Source organism: Schistocerca cancellata, chromosome 2 (genome assembly GCF_023864275.1).
Source record: "Schistocerca cancellata isolate TAMUIC-IGC-003103 chromosome 2, iqSchCanc2.1, whole genome shotgun sequence".
Classification (NCBI taxonomy): Eukaryota; Metazoa; Arthropoda; class Insecta; order Orthoptera; family Acrididae; genus Schistocerca; species Schistocerca cancellata.
Genome location: NC_064627.1, coordinates 533,905,927 through 533,924,756, shown reverse-complemented (window position 1 = coordinate 533,924,756; position 18,830 = coordinate 533,905,927). Strand labels below are relative to the sequence as shown.

Below are 18,830 nucleotides of genomic sequence, written 5' to 3'. Positions count from 1 at the left end.
GCAAAATCACCGGCCCACTTATTTACTGCAGGAATAAGTATTGTATCGACATGCAGTGTCGTCTAATGCAAATGAGAAATGTGCTGGGCACTCTTTTCCACGACTTGCTGCAACGAAACGGACAGCTCGATACGCTACACTGATATTGCTTGCAAGGTTTTGACGTTAGTCCTAGCCCAAGATTGTCCTGCTGTTTGGATGGAGCTTGGTGTTTGGGCGGCCACTAGCGACGGATGTCTGCAAAGTCAAGTCTCTCCAGTAGGCCCTGCCAAATCGGTTCTGTATATGGCGGCCTGACGCAAAACAAACTGTCGAAAGGCGACAGTTGTGCTACAGATGGATTATTATAGGATCGATACGTTTAAATGACTGCGTCAGGTATGCACATAATTATAAATAAGAACTCGTCGTTCGCAAATACCAACATACTCTTTGCTGGAGACGAAATTTGATTGGTTTATAGATCTCGACATGATGTATAATTCGAAGGGCATACGCTATGGAATGTTGTGCGCTTTCATCTGGTAGGCAGTTTTGTCTCGTATTTCATACACACGCTATCTGCCACGTACACGCTTCGTTGTTACTACTGAGTGGCGTTTCGCATGGAGAAGGAGTGACCGCAAACGCGTGCTTTACGTGAAATTCTTCGACGAGGATGGGATTCGAACCCAAGCGTGCAGAGCACATTGGATTAGCAGTCCAACGCCTTAACCACTGGGCCACCTCGTCTGCTGGAACTACATCTGCATCTTTGGCGAGTGCTTGCGCAAAGAAGACATCTGTCGATTCGAAAACGCATTCAAAGCACCATACTGGGCCGGTGTCTGCGTCCAATGCCCAGCTGCAGTGCAGCCGACCAAGCTCCCACTCGCGAATCATTTAATGACAGCATCCGTCCACGTCGATATCCGATCGGGGCAAAATCACCGGCCCACTTATTTACTGCAGGAATAAGTATTGTATCGACATGCAGTGTCGTCTAATGCAAATGAGAAATGTGCTGGGCACTCTTTTCCACGACTTGCTGCAACGAAACGGACAGCTCGATACGCTACACTGATATTGCTTGCAAGGTTTTGCCGTTCGTCCTAGCCCAAGATTGTCCTGCTGTTTGGATGGAGCTTGGTGTTTGGGCGGCCACTAGCGACGGATGTCTGCAAAGTCAAGTGTCTCCAGTAGGCCCTGCCAAATCGGTTCTGTATATGGCGGCCTGACGCAAAACACGACAGTTGTGCTACAGATGGATTATTATAGGCTCGATACGTAAAAATGACTGCGACAGGTATGCACTTAAATATAAATAAGAACTCGTCGTTCGCAAATACCAACATACTCTTTGCTGGAGCCGAAATTTGAATGGTTTATAGATCTCGACATGATGTATAATTCGAAGGGCATAAGCTATGGAATGTTGTGCGCTTTCATCTGTAGGCAGTTTTGTCTCGTATTTCATACACACGCTATCTGCCACGTACACGCTTCGTTGTTACTACTGGGCCGGTGTCTGCGTCTAATGCCCAGCTAAAGTGCAGCCGACCAAGCTCCCACTCGCGAATCATTTAATGACAGCATCCGTCCACGTCGATATCCGATCGGGGCAAAATCACCGGCCCACTTATTTACTGCAGGAATAAGTATTGTATCGACATGCAGTGTCGTCTAATGCAAATGAGAAATGTGCTGGGCACTCTTTTCCACGACTTGCTGCAACGAAACGGACAGCTCGATACGCTACACTGATATTGCTTGCAAGGTTTTGACGTTAGTCCTAGCCCAAGATTGTCCTGCTGTTTGGATGGAGCTTGGTGTTTGGGCGGCCACTAGCGACGGATGTCTGCAAAGTCAAGTCTCTCCAGTAGGCCCTGCCAAATCGGTTCTGTATATGGCGGCCTGACGCAAAACAAACTGTCGAAAGGCGACAGTTGTGCTACAGATGGATTATTATAGGATCGATACGTTTAAATGACTGCGTCAGGTATGCACATAATTATAAATAAGAACTCGTCGTTCGCAAATACCAACATACTCTTTGCTGGAGACGAAATTTGATTGGTTTATAGATCTCGACATGATGTATAATTCGAAGGGCATACGCTATGGAATGTTGTGCGCTTTCATCTGGTAGGCAGTTTTGTCTCGTATTTCATACACACGCTATCTGCCACGTACACGCTTCGTTGTTACTACTGAGTGGCGTTTCGCATGGAGAAGGAGTGACCGCAAACGCGTGCTTTACGTGAAATTCTTCGACGAGGATGGGATTCGAACCCAAGCGTGCAGAGCACATTGGATTAGCAGTCCAACGCCTTAACCACTGGGCCACCTCGTCTGCTGGAACTACATCTGCATCTTTGGCGAGTGCTTGCGCAAAGAAGACATCTGTCGATTCGAAAACGCATTCAAAGCACCATACTGGGCCGGTGTCTGCGTCCAATGCCCAGCTGCAGTGCAGCCGACCAAGCTCCCACTCGCGAATCATTTAATGACAGCATCCGTCCACGTCGATATCCGATCGGGGCAAAATCACCGGTTCACTTATTTACTGCAGGAATAAGTATTGTATCGACATGCAGTGTCGTCTAATGCAAATGAGAAATGTGCTGGGCACTCCTTTCCACGACTTGCTGCAACGAAACGGACAGCTCGATACGCTACACTGATATTGCTTGCAAGGTTTTGACGTTCGTCCTAGCCCAAGATTGTCCTGCTGTTTGGATGGAGCTTGGTGTTTGGGCGGCCACTAGCGACGGATGTCTGCAAAGTCAAGTCTCTCCAGTAGGCCCTGCCAAATCGGTTCTGTATATGGCGGCCTGACGCAAAACAAACTGTCGAAAGGCGACAGTTGTGCTTCAGATGGATTATTATAGGCTCGATACGTTAAAATGACTGCGACAGGTATGCACTTAAATATAAATAAGAACTCGTCGTTCGCAAATACCAACATACTCTTTGCTGGAGCCGTAATTTGATTGGTTTATAGATCTCGACATGATGTATAATTTGAAGGGCATACGCTATGGAATGTTGTGCGCTTTCATCTGGTAGGCAGTTTTGCCTCGTATTTCATACACACGCTATCTGCCACGTACACGCTTCGTTGTTACTACTGAGTGGCGTTTCGCATGGAGAAGGAGTGACCGCAAACGCGTGCTTTACGTAAAATTCTTCGACGAGGATGGGATTCGAACCCTCGCGTGCAGAGCACATTGGATTAGCAGTCCAACGCCTTAACCACTCGGCCACCTCGTCTGCTGGAACTACATGTGCATCTTTGGCGAGTGCTTGCGCAAAGAAGACATCTGTCGATTCGAAAACGCATTCAAAGCACCGTACTGGGCCGGTGTCTGCGTCTAATGCCCAGCTGCAGTGCAGCCGACCAAGCTCCCACTCGCGAATCATTTAATGACAGCATCCGTCCACGTCGATATCCGATCGGAGCAAAATCACCGGCCCACTTATTTACTGCAGGAATAAGTATTGTATCGACATGCAGTGTCGTCTAATGCAAATGAGAAATGTGCTGGGCACTCTTTTCCACGACTTGCTGCAACGAAACGGACAGCTCGATACGCTACACTGATATTGCTTGCAAGGTTTTGACGTTCGTCCTAGCCCAAGATTGTCCTGCTGTTTGGATGGAGCTTGGTGTTTGGGCGGCCACTAGCGACGGATGTCTGCAAAGTCAAGTCTCTCCAGTAGGCCCTGCCAAATCGGTTCTGTATATGGCGGCATGACGCAAAACAAACTGTCGAAAGGCTACAGATGGATTATTATAGGCTCGATACGTTAAAATGACTGCGACAGGTATGCACTTAAATATAAATAAGAACTCGTCGTTCGCAAATACCAACATACCCTTTGCTGGAGCCGAAATTTGATTGGTTTATAGATCTCGACATGATGTATAATTCGAAGGGCATACGCTATGGAATGTTGTGCGCTTTCATCTGGTAGGCAGTTTTGCCTCGTATTTCATACACACGCTATCTGCCACGTACACGCTTCGTTGTTACTACTGAGTGGCGTTTCGCATGGAGAAGGAGTGACCGCAAACGCGTGCTTTACGTAAAATTCTTCGACGAGGATGGGATTCGAACCCACGCGTGCAGAGCACATTGGATTAGCAGTCCAACGCCTTAACCACTCGGCCACCTCGTCTGCTGGAACTACATCTGCATCTTTGGCGAGTGCTTGCGCAAAGAAGACATCTGTCGATTCGAAAACGCATTCAAAGCACCGTACTGGGCCGGTGTCTGCGTCTAATGCCCAGCTGCAGTGCAGCCGACCAAGCTCCCACTCGCGAATCATTTAATGACAGCATCCGTCCACGTCGATATCCGATCGGGGCAAAATCACCGGCCCACTTATTTACTGCAGGAATAAGTATTGTATCGACATGCAGTGTCGTCTAATGCAAATGAGAAATGTGCTGGGCACTCTTTTCCACGACTTGCTGCAACGAAACGGACAGCTCGATACGCTACACTGATATTGCTTGCAAGGTTTTGACGTTCGTCCTAGCCCAAGATTGTCCTGCTGTTTGGATGGAGCTTGGTGTTTGGGCGGCCACTAGCGACGGATGTCTGCAAAGTCAAGTCTCTCCAGTAGGCCCTGCCAAATCGGTTCTGTATATGGCGGCCTGACGCAAAACAAACTGTCGAAAGGCGACAGTTGTGCTTCAGATGGATTATTATAGGCTCGATACGTTAAAATGACTGCGACAGGTATGCACTTAAATATAAATAAGAACTCGTCGTTCGCAAATACTAACATACTCTTTGCTGGAGCCGTAATTTGATTGGTTTATAGATCTCGACATGATGTATAATTTGAAGGGCATACGCTATGGAATGTTGTGCGCTTTCATCTGGTAGGCAGTTTTGCCTCGTATTTCATACACACGCTATCTGCCACGTACACGCTTCGTTGTTACTACTGAGTGGCGTTTCGCATGGAGAAGGAGTGACCGCAAACGCGTGCTTTACGTAAAATTCTTCGACGAGGATGGGATTCGAACCCTCGCGTGCAGAGCACATTGGATTAGCAGTCCAACGCCTTAACCACTCGGCCACCTCGTCTGCTGGAACTACATGTGCATCTTTGGCGAGTGCTTGCGCAAAGAAGACATCTGTCGATTCGAAAACGCATTCAAAGCACCGTACTGGGCCGGTGTCTGCGTCTAATGCCCAGCTGCAGTGCAGCCGACCAAGCTCCCACTCGCGAATCATTTAATGACAGCATCCGTCCACGTCGATATCCGATCGGGGCAAAATCACCGGCCCACTTATTTACTGCAGGAATAAGTATTGTATCGACATGCAGTGTCGTCTAATGCAAATGAGAAATGTGCTGGGCACTCTTTTCCACGACTTGCTGCAACGAAACGGACAGCTCGATACGCTACACTGATATTGCTTGCAAGGTTTTGACGTTCGTCCTAGCCCAAGATTGTCCCGCTGTTTGGATGGAGCTTGGTGTTTGGGCGGCCACTAGCGACGGATGTCTGCAAAGTCAAGTCTCTCCAGTAGGCCCTGCCAAATCGGTTCTGTATATGGCGGCCTGACGCAAAACAAACTGTCGAAAGGCGACAGTTGTGCTTCAGATGGTTTATTATAGGCTCGATACGTTAAAATGACTGCGACAGGTATGCACTTAAATATAAATAAGAACTCGTCGTTCGCAAATACCAACATACTCTTTGCTGGAGCCGTAATTTGATTGGTTTATAGATCTCGACATGATGTATAATTCGAAGGGCATACGTTATGGAATGTTGTGCGCTTTCATCTGGTAGGCAGTTTTGCCTCGTATTTCATACACACGCTATCTGCCACGTACACGCTTCGTTGTTACTACTGAGTGGCGTTTCGCATGGAGAAGGAGTGACCGCAAACGCGTGCTTTACGTAAAATTCTTCGACGAGGATGGGACTCGAACCCACGCGTGCAGAGCACATTGGATTAGCAGTCCAACGCCTTAACCACTCGGCCACCTCGTCTGCTGGAACTACAACTGCATCTTTGGCGAGTGCTTGCGCAAAGAAGACATCTGTCGATTCGAAAACGCATTCAAAGCACCGTACTGGGCCGGTGTCTGCGTCTAATGCCCAGCTGCAGTGCAGCCGACCAAGCTCCCACTCGCGAATCATTTAATGACAGCATCCGTCCACGTCGGTATCCGATCGGGGCAAAATCACCGGCCCACTTATTTACTGCAGGAATAAGTATTGTATCGACATGCAGTGTCGTCTAATGCAAATGAGAAATGTGCTGGGCACTCTTTTCCACGACTTGCTGCAACGAAACGGATAGCTCGATACGCTACACTGATATTGCTTGCAAGGTTTTGACGTTCGTCCTAGCCCAAGATTGTCCTGCTGTTTGGATGGAGCTTGGTGTTTGGGCGGCCACTAGCGACGGATGTCTGCAAAGTCAAGTCTCTCCAGTAGGCCCTGCCAAATCGGTTCTGTATATGGCGGCCTGACGCAAAACAAACTGTCGAAAGGCGACAGTTGTGCTACAGATGGTTTATTATAGGCTCGATACGTTAAAATGACTGCGACAGGTATGCACTTAAATATAAATAAGAACTCGTCGTTCGCAAATACCAACATACTCTTTGCTGGAGCCGTAATTTGATTGGTTTATAGATCTCGACATGATGTATAATTCGAAGGGCATACGCTATGGAATGTTGTGCGCTTTCATCTGGTAGGCAGTTTTGCCTCGTATTTCATACACACGCTATCTGCCACGTACACGCTTCGTTGTTACTACTGAGTGGCGTTTCGCATGGAGAAGGAGTGACCGCAAACGCGTGCTTTACGTAAAATTCTTCGACGAGGATGGGATTCGAACCCACGCGTGCAGAGCACATTAGATTAGCAGTCCAACGCCTTAACCCCTCTGCCACCTCGTCTGCTGGAACTACATCTGCATCTTTGGCGAGTGCTTGCGCAAAGAAGACATCTGTCGATTCGAAAACGCATTCAAAGCACCGTACTGGGCCGGTGTCTGCGTCTAATGCCCAGCTGCAGTGCAGCCGACCAAGCTCCCACTCGCGAATCATTTAATGAAAGCATCCGTCCACGTCGATATCCGATCGGGGCAAAATCACCCGCCCATTATTTACTGCAGGAATAAGTATTGTATCGACATGCAGTGTCGTCTAATGCAAATGAGAAATGTGCTGGGCACTCTTTTCCACGACTTGCTGCAACGAAACGGACAGCTCGATACTCTACACTGATATTGCTTGCAAGGTTTTGACGTTCGTCCTAGCCCAAGATTGTCCTGCTGTTTGGATGGAGCTTGGTGTTTGGGCGGCCACTAGCGACGGATGTCTGCAAAGTCAAGTCTCTCCAGTAGGCCCTGCCAAATCGGTTCTGTATATGGCGGCCTGACGCAAAACAAACTGTCGAAAGGCGACAGTTGTGCTACAGATGGTTTATTATAGGCTCGATACGTTAAAATGACTGCGACAGGTATGCACTTAAATATAAATAAGAACTCGTCGTTCGCAAATACCAACATACTCTTTGCTGGAGCCGTAATTTGATTGGTTTATAGATCTCGACATGATGTATAATTCGAAGGGCATACGCTATGGAATGTTGTGCGCTTTCATCTGGTAGGCAGTTTTGCCTCGTATTTCATACACACGCTATCTGCCACGTACACGCTTCGTTGTTACTACTGAGTGGCGTTTCGCATGGAGAAGGAGTGACCGCAAACGCGTGCTTTACGTAAAATTCTTCGACGAGGATGGGATTCGAACCCACGCGTGCAGAGCACATTGGATTAGCAGTCCAACGCCTTAACCACTCTGCCACCTCGTCTGCTGGAACTACATCTGCATCTTTGGCGAGTGCTTGCGCAAAGAAGACATCTGTCGATTCGAAAACGCATTCAAAGCACCGTACTGGGCCGGTGTCTGCGTCTAATGCCCAGCTGCAGTGCAGCCGACCAAGCTCCCACTCGCGAATCATTTAATGACAGCATCCGTCCACGTCGATATCCGATCGGGGCAAAATCACCGGCCCACTTATTTACTGCAGGAATAAGTATTGTATCGACATGCAGTGTCGTCTAATGCAAATGAGAAATGTGCTGGGCACTCTTTTCCACGACTTGCTGCAACGAAACGGACAGCTCGATACGCTACACTGATATTGCTTGCAAGGTTTTGACGTTCGTCCTAGCCCAAGATTGTCCTGCTGTTTGGATGGAGCTTGGTGTTTGGGCGGCCACTAGCGACGGATGTCTGCAAAGTCAAGTCTCTCCAGTAGGCCCTGCCAAATCGGTTCTGTATATGGCGGCCTGACGCAAAACAAACTGTCGAAAGGCTACAGATGGATTATTATAGGCTCGATACGTTAAAATGACTGCGACAGGTATGCACTTAAATATAAATAAGAACTCGTCGTTCGCAAATACCAACATATCCTTTGCTGGAGCCGAAATTTGATTGGTTTATAGATCTCGACATGATGTATAATTCGAAGGGCATACGCTATGGAATGTTGTGCGCTTTCATCTGGTAGGCAGTTTTGCCTCGTATTTCATACACACGCTATCTGCCACGTACACGCTTCGTTGTTACTACTGAGTGGCGTTTCGCATGGAGAAGGAGTGACCGCAAACGCGTGCTTTACGTAAAATTCTTCGACGAGGATGGGATTCGAACCCTCGCGTGCAGAGCACATTGGATTAGCAGTCCAACGCCTTAACCACTCGGCCACCTCGTCTGCTGGAACTACATCTGCATCTTTGGCGAGTGCTTGCGCAAAGAAGACATCTGTCGATTCGAAAACGCATTCAAAGCACCGTACTGGGCCGGTGTCTGCGTCTAATGCCCAGCTGCAGTGCAGCCGACCAAGCTCCCACTCGCGAATCATTTAATGACAGCATCCGTCCACGTCGATATCCGATCGGGGCAAAATCACCGGCCCACTTATTTACTGCAGGAATAAGTATTGTATCGACATGCAGTGTCGTCTAATGCAAATGAGAAATGTGCTGGGCACTCTTTTCCACGACTTGCTGCAACGAAACGGACAGCTCGATACGCTACACTGATATTGCTTGCAAGGTTTTGACGTTCGTCCTAGCCCAAGATTGTCCTGCTGTTTGGATGGAGCATGGTGTTTGGGCGGCCACTAGCGACGGATGTCTGCAAAGTCAAGTCTCTCCAGTAGGCCCTGCCAAATCGGTTCTGTATATGGCGGCCTGACGCAAAACAAACTGTCGAAAGGCGACAGTTGTGCTACAGATGGTTTATTATAGGCTCGATACGTTAAAATGACTGCCACAGGTATGCACTTAAATATAAATAAGAACTCGTCGTTCGCAAATACCAACATACCCTTTGCTGGAGCCGAAATTTGATTGGTTTATAGATCTCGACATGATGTATAATTCGAAGGGCATACGCTATGGAATGTTGTGCGCTTTCATCTGGTAGGCAGTTTTGCCTCGTATTTCATACACACGCTATCTGCCACGTACACGCTTCGTTGTTACTACTGAGTGGCGTTTCGCATGGAGAAGGAGTGACCGCAAACGCGTGCTTTACGTAAAATTCTTCGACGAGGATGGGATTCGAACCCTCGCGTGCAGAGCACATTGGATTAGCAGTCCAACAAATTAACCACTCGGCCACCTCGTCTGCTGGAACTACATCTGCATCTTTGGCGAGTGCTTGCGCAAAGAAGACATCTGTCGATTCGAAAACGCATTCAAAGCACCGTACTGGGCCGGTGTCTGCGTCTAATGCCCAGCTGCAGTGCAGCCGACCAAGCTCCCACTCGCGAATCATTTAATGACAGCATCCGTCCACGTCGATATCCGATCGGGGCAAAATCACCGGCCCACTTATTTACTGCAGGAATAAGTATTGTATCGACATGCAGTGTCGTCTAATGCAAATGAGAAATGTGCTGGGCACTCTTTTCCACGACTTGCTGCAACGAAACGGACAGCTCGATACGCTACACTGATATTGCTTGCAAGGTTTTGACGTTCGTCCTAGCCCAAGATTGTCCTGCTGTTTGGATGGAGCTTGGTGTTTGGGCGGCCACTAGCGACGGATGTCTGCAAAGTCAAGTCTCTCCAGTAGGCCCTGCCAAATCGGTTCTGTATATGGCGGCCTGACGCAAAACAAACTGTCGAAAGGCGACAGTTGTGCTACAGATGGTTTATTATAGGCTCGATACGTTAAAATGACTGCGACAGGTATGCACTTAAATATAAATAAGAACTCGTCGTTCGCAAATACCAACATACTCTTTGCTGGAGCCGTAATTTGATTGGTTTATAGATCTCGACATGATGTATAATTCGAAGGGCATACGCTATGGAATGTTGTGCGCTTTCATCTGGTAGGCAGTTTTGCCTCGTATTTCATACACACGCTATCTGCCACGTACACGCTTCGTTGTTACTACTGAGTGGCGTTTCGCATGGAGAAGGAGTGACCGCAAACGCGTGCTTTACGTAAAATTCTTCGACGAGGATGGGATTCGAACCCACGCGTGCAGAGCACATTGGATTAGCAGTCCAACGCCTTAACCACTCTGCCACCTCGTCTGCTGGAACTACATCTGCATCTTTGGCGAGTGCTTGCGCAAAGAAGACATCTGTCGATTCGAAAACGCATTCAAAGCACCGTACTGGGCCGGTGTCTGCGTCTAATGCCCAGCTGCAGTGCAGCCGACCAAGCTCCCACTCGCGAATCATTTAATGACAGCATCCGTCCACGTCGATATCCGATCGGGGCAAAATCACCGGCCCACTTATTTACTGCAGGAATAAGTATTGTATCGACATGCAGTGTCGTCTAATGCAAATGAGAAATGTGCTGGGCACTCTTTTCCACGACTTGCTGCAACGAAACGGACAGCTCGATACGCTACACTGATATTGCTTGCAAGGTTTTGACGTTCGTCCTAGCCCAAGATTGTCCTGCTGTTTGGATGGAGCTTGGTGTTTGGGCGGCCACTAGCGACGGATGTCTGCAAAGTCAAGTCTCTCCAGTAGGCCCTGCCAAATCGGTTCTGTATATGGCGGCCTGACGCAAAACAAACTGTCGAAAGGCGACAGTAGTGCTACAGATGGTTTATTATAGGCTCGATACGTTAAAATGACTGCCACAGGTATGCACTTAAATATAAATAAGAACTCGTCGTTCGCAAATACCAACATACCCTTTGCTGGAGCCGAAATTTGATTGGTTTATAGATCTCGACATGATGTATAATTCGAAGGGCATACGCTATGGAATGTTGTGCGCTTTCAACTGGTAGGCAGTTTTGCCTCGTATTTCATACACACGCTATCTGCCACGTACACGCTTCGTTGTTACTACTGAGTGGCGTTTCGCATGGAGAAGGAGTGACCGCAAACGCGTGCTTTAGGTAAAATTCTTCGATGAGGATGGGATTCGAACCCACGCGTGCAGAGCACATTGGATTAGCAGTCCAACGCCTTAACCACTCGGCCACCTCGTCTGCTGGAACTACATCTGCATCTTTGGCGAGTGCTTGCGCAAAGAAGACATCTGTCGATTCGAAAACGCATTCAAAGCACCGTACTGGGCCGGTGTCTGCGTCTAATGCCCAGCTGCAGTGCAGCCGACCAAGCTCCCACTCGCGAATCATTTAATGACAGCATCCGTCCACGTCGATATCCGATCGGGGCAAAATCACCGGCCCACTTATTTACTGCAGGAATAAGTATTGTATCGACATGCAGTGTCGTCTAATGCAAATGAGAAATGTGCTGGGCACTCTTTTCCACGACTTGCTGCAACGAAACGGACAGCTCGATACGCTACACTGATATTGCTTGCAAGGTTTTGACGTTCGTCCTAGCCCAAGATTGTCCTGCTGTTTGGATGGAGCTTGGTGTTTGGGCGGCCACTAGCGACGGATGTCTGCAAAGTCAAGTCTCTCCAGTAGGCCCTGCCAAATCGGTTCTGTATATGGCGGCCTGACGTAAGACAAGTTGTGCTACAGATGGATTATTATAGGCTCGATACGTTAAAATGACTGCGACAGGTATGCACTTAAATATAAATAAGAACTCGTCGTTCGCAAATACCAACATACTCTTTGCTGGAGCCGTAATTTGATTGGTTTATAGATCTCGACATGATGTATAATTCGAAGGGCATACGCTATGGAATGTTGTGCGCTTTCATCTGGTAGGCAGTTTTGCCTCGTATTTCATACACACGCTATCTGCCACGTACACGCTTCGTTGTTACTACTGAGTGGCGTTTCGCATGGAGAAGGAGTGACCGCAAACGCGTGCTTTACGTAAAATTCTTCGACGAGGATGGGATTCGAACCCACGCGTGCAGAGCACATTGGATTAGCAGTCCAACGCCTTAACCACTCTGCCACCTCGTCTGCTGGAACTACATCTGCATCTTTGGCGAGTGCTTGCGCAAAGAAGACATCTGTCGATTCGAAAACGCATTCAAAGCACCGTACTGGGCCGGTGTCTGCGTCTAATGCCCAGCTGCAGTGCAGCCGACCAAGCTCCCACTCGCGAATCATTTAATGACAGCATCCGTCCACGTCGATATCCGATCGGGGCAAAATCACCGGCCCACTTATTTACTGCAGGAATAAGTATTGTATCGACATGCAGTGTCGTCTAATGCAAATGAGAAATGTGCTGGGCACTCTTTTCCACGACTTGCTGCAACGAAACGGACAGCTCGATACGCTACACTGATATTGCTTGCAAGGTTTTGACGTTCGTCCTAGCCCAAGATTGTCCTGCTGTTTGGATGGAGCTTGGTGTTTGGGCGGCCACTAGCGACGGATGTCTGCAAAGTCAAGTCTCTCCAGTAGGCCCTGCCAAATCGGTTCTGTATATGGCGGCCTGACGCAAAACAAACTGTCGAAAGGCGACAGTAGTGCTACAGATGGTTTATTATAGGCTCGATACGTTAAAATGACTGCCACAGGTATGCACTTAAATATAAATAAGAACTCGTCGTTCGCAAATACCAACATACCCTTTGCTGGAGCCGAAATTTGATTGGTTTATAGATCTCGACATGATGTATAATTCGAAGGGCATACGCTATGGAATGTTGTGCGCTTTCAACTGGTAGGCAGTTTTGCCTCGTATTTCATACACACGCTATCTGCCACGTACACGCTTCGTTGTTACTACTGAGTGGCGTTTCGCATGGAGAAGGAGTGACCGCAAACGCGTGCTTTAGGTAAAATTCTTCGATGAGGATGGGATTCGAACCCACGCGTGCAGAGCACATTGGATTAGCAGTCCAACGCCTTAACCACTCGGCCACCTCGTCTGCTGGAACTACATCTGCATCTTTGGCGAGTGCTTGCGCAAAGAAGACATCTGTCGATTCGAAAACGCATTCAAAGCACCGTACTGGGCCGGTGTCTGCGTCTAATGCCCAGCTGCAGTGCAGCCGACCAAGCTCCCACTCGCGAATCATTTAATGACAGCATCCGTCCACGTCGATATCCGATCGGGGCAAAATCACCGGCCCACTTATTTACTGCAGGAATAAGTATTGTATCGACATGCAGTGTCGTCTAATGCAAATGAGAAATGTGCTGGGCACTCTTTTCCACGACTTGCTGCAACGAAACGGACAGCTCGATACGCTACACTGATATTGCTTGCAAGGTTTTGACGTTCGTCCTAGCCCAAGATTGTCCTGCTGTTTGGATGGAGCTTGGTGTTTGGGCGGCCACTAGCGACGGATGTGTTACAGATGGATTATTATAGGCTCGATACGTTAAAATGACTGCGACAGGTATGCACTTAAATATAAATAAGAACTCGTCGTTCGCAAATACCAACATACTCTTTGCTGGAGCCGTAATTTGATTGGTTTATAGATCTCGACATGATGTATAATTCGAAGGGCATACGCTATGGAATGTTGTGCTCTTTCATCTGGTAGGCAGTTTTGCCTCGTATTTCATACACACGCTATCTGCCACGTACACGCTTCGTTGTTACTACTGAGTGGCGTTTCGCATGGAGAAGGAGTGACCGCAAACGCATGCTTTACGTAAAATTCTTCGACGAGGATGGGATTCGAACCCACGCGTGCAGAGCACATTGGATTAGCAGTCCAACGCCTTAACCACTCTGCCACCTCGTCTGCTGGAACTACATCTGCATCTTTGGCGAGTGCTTGCGCAAAGAAGACATCTGTCGATTCGAAAACGCATTCAAAGCACCGTACTGGGCCGGTGTCTGCGTCTAATGCCCAGCTGCAGTGCAGCCGACCAAGCTCCCACTCGCGAATCATTTAATGACAGCATCCGTCCACGTCGATATCCGATCGGGGCAAAATCACCGGCCCACTTATTTACTGCAGGAATAAGTATTGTATCGACATGCAGTGTCGTCTAATGCAAATGAGAAATGTGCTGGGCACTCTTTTCCACGACTTGCTGCAACGAAACGGACAGCTCGATACGCTACACTGATATTGCTTGCAAGGTTTTGACGTTCGTCCTAGCCCAAGATTGTCCTGCTGTTTGGATGGAGCTTGGTGTTTGGGCGGCCACTAGCGACGGATGTCTGCAAAGTCAAGTCTCTCCAGTAGGCCCTGCCAAATCGGTTCTGTATATGGCGGCCTGACGCAAAACAAACTGTCGAAAGGCTACAGATGGATTATTATAGGCTCGATACGTTAAAATGACTGCGACAGGTATGCACTTAAATATAAATAAGAACTCGTCGTTCGCAAATACCAACATACCCTTTGCTGGAGCCGAAATTTGATTGGTTTATAGATCCCGACATGATGTATAATTCGAAGGGCATACGCTATGGAATGTTGTGCGCTTTCATCTGGTAGGCAGTTTTGCCTCGTATTTCATACACACGCTATCTGCCACGTACACGCTTCGTTGTTACTACTGAGTGGCGTTTCGCATGGAGAAGGAGTGACCGCAAACGCGTGCTTTACGTAAAATTCTTCGACGAGGATGGGATTCGAACCCTCGCGTGCAGAGCACATTGGATTAGCAGTCCAACGCCTTAACCACTCGGCCACCTCGTCTGCTGGAACTACATCTGCATCTTTGGCGAGTGCTTGCGCAAAGAAGACATCTGTCGATTCGAAAACGCATTCAAAGCACCGTACTGGGCCGGTGTCTGCGTCTAATGCCCAGCTGCAGTGCAGCCGACCAAGCTCCCACTCGCGAATCATTTAATGACAGCATCCGTCCACGTCGATATCCGATCGGGGCAAAATCACCGGCCCACTTATTTACTGCAGGAATAAGTATTGTATCGACATGCAGTGTCGTCTAATGCAAATGAGAAATGTGCTGGGCACTCTTTTCCACGACTTGCTGCAACGAAACGGACAGCTCGATACGCTACACTGATATTGCTTGCAAGGTTTTGACGTTCGTCCTAGCCCAAGATTGTCCTGCTGTTTGGATGGAGCATGGTGTTTGGGCGGCCACTAGCGACGGATGTCTGCAAAGTCAAGTCTCTCCAGTAGGCCCTGCCAAATCGGTTCTGTATATGGCGGCCTGACGCAAAACAAACTGTCGAAAGGCGACAGTTGTACTACAGATGGTTTATTATAGGCTCGATACGTTAAAATGACTGCCACAGGTATGCACTTAAATATAAATAAGAACTCGTCGTTCGCAAATACCAACATACCCTGTGCTGGAGCCGAAATTTGATTGGTTTATAGATCCCGACATGATGTATAATTCGAAGGGCATACGCTATGGAATGTTGTGCGCTTTCATCTGGTAGGCAGTTTTGCCTCGTATTTCATACACACGCTATCTGCCACGTACACGCTTCGTTGTTACTACTGAGTGGCGTTTCGCATGGAGAAGGAGTGACCGCAAACGCGTGCTTTAGGTAAAATTCTTCGATGAGGATGGGATTCGAACCCACGCGTGCAGAGCACATTGGATTAGCAGTCCAACGCCTTAACCACTCGGCCACCTCGTCTGCTGGAACTACATGTGCATCTTTGGCGAGTGCTTGCGCAAAGAAGACATCTGTCGATTCGAAAACGCATTCAAAGCACCGTACTGGGCCGGTGTCTGCGTCTAATGCCCAGCTGCAGTGCAGCCGACCAAGCTCCCACTCGCGAATCATTTAATGACAGCATCCGTCCACGTCGATATCCGATCGGGGCAAAATCACCGGCCCACTTATTTACTGCAGGAATAAGTATTGTATCGACATGCAGTGTCGTCTAATGCAAATGAGAAATGTGCTGGGCACTCTTTTCCACGACTTGCTGCAACGAAACGGACAGCTCGATACGCTACACTGATATTGCTTGCAAGGTTTTGACGTTCGTCCTAGCCCAAGATTGTCCTGCTGTTTGGATGGAGCTTGGTGTTTGGGCGGCCACTAGCGACGGATGTGTTACAGATGGATTATTATAGGCTCGATACGTTAAAATGACTGCGACAGGTATGCACTTAAATATAAATAAGAACTCGTCGTTCGCAAATACCAACATACTCTTTGCTGGAGCCGTAATTTGATTGGTTTGTAGATCTCGACATGATGTATAATTCGAAGGGCATACGCTATGGAATGTTGTGCGCTTTCATCTGGTAGGCAGTTTTGCCTCGTATTTCATACACACGCTATCTGCCACGTACACGCTTCGTTGTTACTACTGAGTGGCGTTTCGCATGGAGAAGGAGTGACCGCAAACGCGTGCTTTACGTAAAATTCTTCGACGAGGATGGGATTCGAACCCACGCGTGCAGAGCACATTGGATTAGCAGTCCAACGCCTTAACCACTCTGCCACCTCGTCTGCTGGAACTACATCTGCATCTTTGTCGAGTGCTTGCGCAAAGAAGACATCTGTCGATTCGAAAACGCATTCAAAGCACCGTACTGGGCCGGTGTCTGCGTCTAATGCCCAGCTGCAGTGCAGCCGACCAAGCTCCCACTCGTGAATCATTTAATGACAGCATCCGTCCACGTCGATATCCGATCGGGGCAAAATCACCGGCCCACTTATTTACTGCAGGAATAAGTATTGTATCGACATGCAGTGTCGTCTAATGCAAATGAGAAATGTGCTGGGCACTCTTTTCCACGACTTGCTGCAACGAAACGGACAGCTCGATACGCTACACTGATATTGCTTGCAAGGTTTTGACGTTCGTCCTAGCCCAAGATTGTCCTGCTGTTTGGATGGAGCTTGGTGTTTGGGCGGCCACTAGCGACGGATGTCTGCAAAGTCAAGTCTCTCCAGTAGGCCCTGCCAAATCGGTTCTGTATATGGCGGCCTGACGCAAAACAAACTGTCGAAAGGCTACAGATGGATTATTATAGGCTCGATACGTTAAAATGACTGCGACAGGTATGCACTTAAATATAAATAAGAACTCGTCGTTCGCAAATACCAACATACCCTTTGCTGGAGCCGAAATTTGATTGGTTTATAGATCTCGACATGATGTATAATTCGAAGGGCATACGCTATGGAATGTTGTGCGCTTTCATCTGGTAGGCAGTTTTGCCTCGTATTTCATACACACGCTATCTGCCACGTACACGCTTCGTTGTTACTACTGAGTGGCGTTTCGCATGGAGAAGGAGTGACCGCAAACGCGTGCTTTACGTAAAATTCTTCGACGAGGATGGGATTCGAACCCTCGCGTGCAGAGCACATTGGATTAGCAGTCCAACGCCTTAACCACTCGGCCACCTCGTCTGCTGGAACTACATCTGCATCTTTGGCGAGTGCTTGCGCAAAGAAGACATCTGTCGATTCGAAAACGCATTCAAAGCACCGTACTGGGCCGGTGTCTGCGTCTAATGCCCAGCTGCAGTGCAGCCGACCAAGCTCCCACTCGCGAATCATTTAATGACAGCATCCGTCCACGTCGATATCCGATCGGGGCAAAATCACCGGCCCACTTATTTACTGCAGGAATAAGTATTGTATCGACATGCAGTGTCGTCTAATGCAAATGAGAAATGTGCTGGGCACTCTTTTCCACGACTTGCTGCAACGAAACGGACAGCTCGATACGCTACACTGATATTGCTTGCAAGGTTTTGACGTTCGTCCTAGCCCAAGATTGTCCTGCTGTTTGGATGGAGCATGGTGTTTGGGCGGCCACTAGCGACGGATGTCTGCAAAGTCAAGTCTCTCCAGTAGGCCCTGCCAAATCGGTTCTGTATATGGCGGCCTGACGCAAAACAAACTGTCGAAAGGCGACAGTTGTGCTACAGATGGTTTATTATAGGCTCGATACGTTAAAATGACTGCCACAGGTATGCACTTAAATATAAATAAGAACTCGTCGTTCGCAAATACCAACATACTCTTTGCTGGAGCCGTAATTTGATTGGTTTATAGATCTCGACATGATGTATAATTCGAAGGGCATACGCTATGGAATGTTGTGCGCTTTCATCTGGTAGGCAGTTTTGCCTCGTATTTCATACACACGCTATCTGCCACGTACACGCTTCGTTGTTACTACTGAGTGGCGTTTCGCATGGAGAAGGAGTGACCGCAAACGCGTGCTTTACGTAAAATTCTTCGACGAGGATGGGATTCGAACACACGCGTGCAGAGCACATTGGATTAGCAGTCCAACGCCTTAACCACTCGGCCACCTCGTCTGCTGGAACTACAACTGCATCTTTGGCGAGTGCTTGCGCAAAGAAGACATCTGTCGATTCGAAAACGCATTCAAAGCACCGTACTGGGCCGGTGTCTGCGTCTAATGCCCAGCTGCAGTGCAGCCGACCAAGCTCCCACTCGCGAATCATTTAATGACAGCATCCGTCCACGTCGATATCCGAT

The 18,830-nt window shown here is 48.3% G+C and overlaps 20 non-coding genes across 20 annotated transcripts; all 20 read right to left on the bottom strand.

The window, feature by feature from the left end:
* Positions 1–650: 650 nt before the first annotated feature.
* On the bottom strand, positions 651–732 carry Trnas-gcu (transfer RNA serine (anticodon GCU)). Its single transcript has one exon. It is a non-coding gene; the product is annotated as a tRNA-Ser (tRNA).
* Positions 733–2,250: 1,518 nt separating this feature from the next.
* Positions 2,251–2,332, bottom strand: Trnas-gcu (transfer RNA serine (anticodon GCU)). The gene has a single exon. It is a non-coding gene; the product is annotated as a tRNA-Ser (tRNA).
* Positions 2,333–3,170: 838 nt separating this feature from the next.
* On the bottom strand, positions 3,171–3,252 carry Trnas-gcu (transfer RNA serine (anticodon GCU)). The gene has a single exon. It is a non-coding gene; the product is annotated as a tRNA-Ser (tRNA).
* An 827-nt stretch (positions 3,253–4,079) lies between these two features.
* On the bottom strand, positions 4,080–4,161 carry Trnas-gcu (transfer RNA serine (anticodon GCU)). Its single transcript has one exon. It is a non-coding gene; the product is annotated as a tRNA-Ser (tRNA).
* Positions 4,162–4,999: 838 nt separating this feature from the next.
* Positions 5,000–5,081, bottom strand: Trnas-gcu (transfer RNA serine (anticodon GCU)). The gene has a single exon. It is a non-coding gene; the product is annotated as a tRNA-Ser (tRNA).
* Positions 5,082–5,919: 838 nt separating this feature from the next.
* Positions 5,920–6,001, bottom strand: Trnas-gcu (transfer RNA serine (anticodon GCU)). The gene has a single exon. It is a non-coding gene; the product is annotated as a tRNA-Ser (tRNA).
* Positions 6,002–6,839: 838 nt separating this feature from the next.
* On the bottom strand, positions 6,840–6,921 carry Trnas-gcu (transfer RNA serine (anticodon GCU)). The gene has a single exon. It is a non-coding gene; the product is annotated as a tRNA-Ser (tRNA).
* Positions 6,922–7,758: 837 nt separating this feature from the next.
* On the bottom strand, positions 7,759–7,840 carry Trnas-gcu (transfer RNA serine (anticodon GCU)). Its single transcript has one exon. It is a non-coding gene; the product is annotated as a tRNA-Ser (tRNA).
* Positions 7,841–8,667: 827 nt separating this feature from the next.
* On the bottom strand, positions 8,668–8,749 carry Trnas-gcu (transfer RNA serine (anticodon GCU)). The gene has a single exon. It is a non-coding gene; the product is annotated as a tRNA-Ser (tRNA).
* An 838-nt stretch (positions 8,750–9,587) lies between these two features.
* Positions 9,588–9,669, bottom strand: Trnas-gcu (transfer RNA serine (anticodon GCU)). The gene has a single exon. It is a non-coding gene; the product is annotated as a tRNA-Ser (tRNA).
* Positions 9,670–10,507: 838 nt separating this feature from the next.
* On the bottom strand, positions 10,508–10,589 carry Trnas-gcu (transfer RNA serine (anticodon GCU)). The gene has a single exon. It is a non-coding gene; the product is annotated as a tRNA-Ser (tRNA).
* Positions 10,590–11,427: 838 nt separating this feature from the next.
* On the bottom strand, positions 11,428–11,509 carry Trnas-gcu (transfer RNA serine (anticodon GCU)). The gene has a single exon. It is a non-coding gene; the product is annotated as a tRNA-Ser (tRNA).
* An 821-nt stretch (positions 11,510–12,330) lies between these two features.
* On the bottom strand, positions 12,331–12,412 carry Trnas-gcu (transfer RNA serine (anticodon GCU)). The gene has a single exon. It is a non-coding gene; the product is annotated as a tRNA-Ser (tRNA).
* Positions 12,413–13,250: 838 nt separating this feature from the next.
* Trnas-gcu (transfer RNA serine (anticodon GCU)) lies at positions 13,251–13,332 on the bottom strand. The gene has a single exon. It is a non-coding gene; the product is annotated as a tRNA-Ser (tRNA).
* Positions 13,333–14,078: 746 nt separating this feature from the next.
* Positions 14,079–14,160, bottom strand: Trnas-gcu (transfer RNA serine (anticodon GCU)). Its single transcript has one exon. It is a non-coding gene; the product is annotated as a tRNA-Ser (tRNA).
* An 827-nt stretch (positions 14,161–14,987) lies between these two features.
* On the bottom strand, positions 14,988–15,069 carry Trnas-gcu (transfer RNA serine (anticodon GCU)). The gene has a single exon. It is a non-coding gene; the product is annotated as a tRNA-Ser (tRNA).
* Positions 15,070–15,907: 838 nt separating this feature from the next.
* Positions 15,908–15,989, bottom strand: Trnas-gcu (transfer RNA serine (anticodon GCU)). Its single transcript has one exon. It is a non-coding gene; the product is annotated as a tRNA-Ser (tRNA).
* Positions 15,990–16,735: 746 nt separating this feature from the next.
* Positions 16,736–16,817, bottom strand: Trnas-gcu (transfer RNA serine (anticodon GCU)). The gene has a single exon. It is a non-coding gene; the product is annotated as a tRNA-Ser (tRNA).
* Positions 16,818–17,644: 827 nt separating this feature from the next.
* On the bottom strand, positions 17,645–17,726 carry Trnas-gcu (transfer RNA serine (anticodon GCU)). Its single transcript has one exon. It is a non-coding gene; the product is annotated as a tRNA-Ser (tRNA).
* An 838-nt stretch (positions 17,727–18,564) lies between these two features.
* Trnas-gcu (transfer RNA serine (anticodon GCU)) lies at positions 18,565–18,646 on the bottom strand. Its single transcript has one exon. It is a non-coding gene; the product is annotated as a tRNA-Ser (tRNA).
* Between the last annotated feature and the right edge of the window lie 184 nt (positions 18,647–18,830).